This window comes from Populus nigra, chromosome 2 (genome assembly GCF_951802175.1).
Source record: "Populus nigra chromosome 2, ddPopNigr1.1, whole genome shotgun sequence".
In the NCBI taxonomy this organism is placed as follows: Eukaryota; Viridiplantae; Streptophyta; class Magnoliopsida; order Malpighiales; family Salicaceae; genus Populus; species Populus nigra.
This window is the reverse complement of record NC_084853.1, coordinates 12,107,444-12,112,443: the sequence shown is the minus strand read 5'-3', so window position 1 is coordinate 12,112,443 and position 5,000 is coordinate 12,107,444.

Below are 5,000 nucleotides of genomic sequence, written 5' to 3'. Positions count from 1 at the left end.
TGGGTCTGGACGGGCTGGATAGTCCAAGGCTCGACGAGAAAGACCGCAGGTTGAGACACTGGGGCAGTGGCAGCCCGCGGGACAGTGTTGGCAGATTCGGCAGCGCAGATTTGTGCGGCTGCAGGTTCGTCGGGGAAAATCGGCAGCGCAGATTTTTCGACGAACATGGGCTGGACGATGGACTGTCCAGGCCAGGCAGGAAAATTTGTCGAGGGGACACGCTGACGAAACAGCGCTGGTTCAGGCACGGGGGGCAGTGTTGGAATCGGCAGCGCCGACGAAATCGGCAAAGTCGGCAGAATCGGCAGCGCAGATTTTTCGACGAACATGGGCTGGACGCTGGACTGGCCGGGCCATGCAGGAAAATTCATCGAGGGGACACGCTGACGAAACAGCGCTGGTTCAGGCACGGCGGGCAGTGTTGGAATCGGCAGCGCCGACGAAATCGGCAAAGTCGGCAGAATCGGCAGCGGGTGCTGGCGATGGGTCTGGACGGGCTGGATAGTCCAAGGCTCGACGAGAAAGACTGCTGGTTTAGACACTGGGGCAGTGGCAGCCCGCGGGACAGTGTCGGCAGATTCGGCAGCGCAGATTTGTGCGGCTGCAGGTTCGTCGGGGAAAATCGGCAGCGCAGATTTTGCGACGAACATGGGCTGGACGATGGACTGTCCAGGCCAGGCAGGAAAATTTGTCGAGGGGACACGCTGACGAAACAGCGCTGGTTCAGGCACGGCGGGCAGTGGTGGAATCGGCAGCGCCGACGAAATCGGCAAAGTCGGCAGAATCGGCAGCGCAGATTTTTCGACGAACACGGGCTGGACGGTGGACTGTCCAGGCCAGGCAGGAAAATTCGTCGAGGGGACACGCTGAGGAAACAGCGCTGGTTCAGACACGGTGGGCGCAGTGTTGGAATCGGCAGCGCCGAGAAAATCGGCAAAGTCGGCAGAATCGGCAGCAGGTGCTGGCGATGAGTCAGGACGGACTGGATAGTCCAAGGCTCGATGAGAAAGACCGCTGGTTTAGACACTGGGGCAGTGGCAGCCCGCGGGGCAGTGTCGGCAGACTCGGCAGCAGTGTCTGCCGATTCGGCAGCGTTGGCTTGTTGGCGCGGGGGGCCGATGCGAGTGGGGACTTGGGCAGCGGGCAGTGAAAGCAAGAGTTTCCCCGATGCTGCCGGGAAAAACGCTCCCCGGGATGGCCGGGTGAGATGACCCGGCGGCCCGCGACGGGTCATTCAATTCCATGCCCCGTCAACATAACTCCCGATGTACTGTTTGCTTTTTCGGAAGAAGAGATCCATCCCCCCATCCTCGGCCAGCCAAAAACGCTCCAATTAATGGCCGGGTGAGATGACCCGGCGGCCCGCGACGCGTCATTCAAATCACTGCCCTATCGGCTACAACTGCTGATGGGTGGGATTAGAGGCCTGCCATGGTGGTGAGGGGCGGCGAGGACCGTGAAAGCTAGAGTTTTTCAGAGGCTGCCGGGAAAAAGGCCCCTCGGGTGGCGGGGTGCGAGGACCAGGCGCGTCATTCAATTCTCTTCCCTATCAACTTGGCTCCCGTTGGCGGGATTGGAGGCCTACTGTTTGTTACAGGGCTAAAATCGTCAGGGGAAGAGCTGACGAAACAATGCTGGTTTGGATGCAGGGGGTAGTGTTGGAATCGGCAGCGCGGACAAAATCGGCAAAGTCGACAAAAAAGACTGTTGGTCTGGACATCGGGGCAGCGGCAGCCATGCCGACAGGGGGGGAAATCGGCAGCGCAGATTTGTGCAGCTGCAGGTTCGTCGGGGAAATCGGCAGCGCAGATTTTTCGATGAACATGGGCTGGAAGATGGACTGTCCAGGCCAGGCAGGGAAATTCGTCAAGGGGACACGCTGACGAAAGTAGGCTCGTCGGTGAAAATCGGCAGCGCAGATTTTTCGACGAACAGGGGCTGGATGCTGGACCGGCCGGGCCAGGCAGGAAAATTCGTCAGGGGGGCACGCTGACGAAAAGAGGGGCTGCCGCGTGGAAAATCGGCAGCGCAGATTTTTCGACGAACATTCGTCAGGGGGGCACGCTGACGAAAAGAGGGGCTGCCGCGTGGAAAATCGGCAGCGCAGATTTTTCGACGAACAGGGGCTGGATGCTGGACCGGCCGGGCCAGGCAGGAAAATTCGTCAGGGGGGCACGCTGACGAAAAGAGGGGCTGCCGCGTGGAAAATCGGCAGCGCAGATTTTTCGACGAACATTCGTCAGGGGGGCACGCTGAGGAAAACAGGGGCTGCCGCGTGGAAAATCGGCAGCGCAGATTTTTCGACGAACATTCGTCAGGGGGGCACGCTGAGGAAAACAGGGGCTGCCGCGTGGAAAATCGGCAGCGCAGATTTTTCGACGAACAGGGGCTGGATGCTGGACCGGCCGGGCCAGGCAGGAAAATTCGTCAGGGGGGCACGCTGACGAAAAGAGGGGCTGCCGCGTGGAAAATCGGCAGCGCAGATTTTTCGACGAACAGGGGCTGGATGCTGGACCGGCCGGGCCAGGCAGGAAAATTCGTCAGGGGGGCACGCTGACGAAAAGAGGGGCTGCCGCGTGGAAAATCGGCAGCGCAGATTTTTCGACGAACAGGGGCTGGACTGGCCGGGCCAGGCAGGAAAATTCGTCAGGGGGGCACGCTGACGAAAACAGGGGCTGCCGCGTGGAAAATCGGCAGCGCAGATTTTTCGACGAACAGGGGCTGGACTGGCCGGGCCAGGCAGGAAAATTCGTCAGGGGGGCACGCTGACGAAAGTAGGCTCGTCGTGGAAAATCAGCAGCGCAGATTTTTCGACGAACAGGGGCTGGACGCTGGACTGGGCCAGGCAGGAAAATTCGTCAGGGGGGCACGCTGACGAAAACAGGGGCTGCCGCGTGGAATGGCAGCCTACACGCAGATGCGAATTCGGCAGCGCACGATGGCTTGAGCAGGTCATGGGTTCGACTTGGCGCGATCTGAAACCTGGACGAGGGACTGTCGACGCTGGACGAGCCAGCGCGGTGGCCTGTCGTGCCCCGTTCAGGGGGGGCCTGCCGCGGAGACAGCCCTCGCGGGCTCGACAGCGCAGGCCAGCGTCCCCGACGTCGCTGGCCAGCGTCCCCGACGTCGCTGGCCGCGGCAGGCGAGCTGCCGGGGTTCCCGCATTCCTACAAGAAAACGTCGTGCTTTCCACATGAAACCAATCCAGTAAAATCAGCCATATTTTTATGAGGCTGCCCACTGAATTTGGGGTCATTCCGGGCCGGTTCCTAGTTTTGCGGATTTACTCGATTTCTAATGGTAGGAAAATTAAAACAAATACTTCCCGACCTCGAAAAATTCTGGGAAAATTAATGAAGGTGGATTGGATTTTTGCCAACCTCTCTGCAAAATTTCAGCTCAAAATACCAAGAAATGAATTTTTTAGAGGGGGGGTGACAGCTGGGACCTAGTAGTGTCTCCCCCTGCCAGAGCTGCAATGACACTTATTGCTCTTTAGGGAGCCACCAGGCCGGCGCCCCTCAAAGACCACACGCGCGCGCGCGCCCGCCCGCGCTGGGCGCTGGGGCGCTGGGGCCTGAGGGCCTGGGGCCCTTGGGGGCCCTTGGGCGCTTGGGCGCGCGCGCGCGGCCCCCGCAGCCATGCCGCGCCGCGCGACGCGCGGACAGCCCCTGCTGGCTTGCTCTCTCGCCCGCGGGGGGGCTGCCTTCGGGCCCTGGCCCCCCGCGTTCTGGCCTGCCCCCTGCGGGGGAGAGGCTAGGCGCTGCAGGGGCCAGCCCGACGTCGCTGGCCGCGGCAGGCGACAGCCCCTGCTGGCTTGCTCTCTCGCCCGCGGGGGGGCTGCCTTCGGGCCCTGGCCCCCCGCGTTCTGGCCTGCCCCCCGCGTGGGAGAGGCTAGGCGCTGCAGGGGCCAGCCCGACGTCGCTGGCCGCGGCAGGCGACAGCCCCTGCTGGCTTGCTCTCTCGCCCGCGGGGGGGCTGCCTTCGGGCCCTGGCCCCCCGCGTTCTGGCCTGCCCCCCGCGTGGGAGAGGCTAGGCGCTGCAGGGGCCAGCCCGACGTCGCTGGCCGCGGCAGGCGAGCCGCCGGGGTTCCCGCATTCCTACAACAAAACGTCGTGCTTTCCACATGAAATCAATCCAGTAAAATCAGCCATATTTTTATGAGGCTGCCCACTGAATTTGGGGTCATTCCGGGCCGGTTCCTATTTTTTCCGATTTCCTCGATTTTTAATGGTAGGAAAATAAAAAAAAATACTTCCCGACCTCGAAAAATTCTGGAAAAATTAATAAAGTTGGATTGGATTTTTGCCAACCTCTGTGCAAAATTTCAGCTCAAAATACCAAGAAATGAATTTTTTAGAGGGGGGGTGACAGCTGGGACCTAGTAGTGTCTCCCCCTGCCAGAGCTTCAATGACACTTATTGCTCTTTAGGGGGGTGCCCCCTGACTGGCCATGGGGCGCGCTGGCCTGGCGCCCATAGGCCTGCCGCGGGGGATATGTGGGCTGTTGCTAAACTCGGACTAAGGTGGGGGGCCTCATGGCCCGAAGTATTGCCGGCATCGATGACCCGTTTTCCGGCCGGCGACGACCCGATTCCGGCCACCGTCTTCGGGACCCGCTCCAAGCCGTCGGGCGCGTTGGGGCTGCTTATCCGCGGCGTGGGCGTGGCATTCATTTGCCGTGCTTGTGCCAAGGTGCTGGCAGCTGCTGCGCGGCTGTCTGCTTGCCGCGACGTCACGGCGGCGGTGGCCGCTGCCCCTGCTCGCAAGTCGGAGGCCTGGCCGACGTGGCTGGTGCGGACCGCCGAGCTTGGGGATTGCGAGGAGAGCTCTACGCTGGCGTGGGCGTGGCATTAAATTGCCGTGCGCGCGCCCATGCGTTGGCTCTCCTCGCAATCCCCGACCTCGTGGCGTGACGTGCCCGCTGCCGAGGCCTGGCCTCCGTCTTGCGAGCCGGGGCTGACAGCCCCCCGCATGATTGTCCCTGTCGTTCCCCCCCG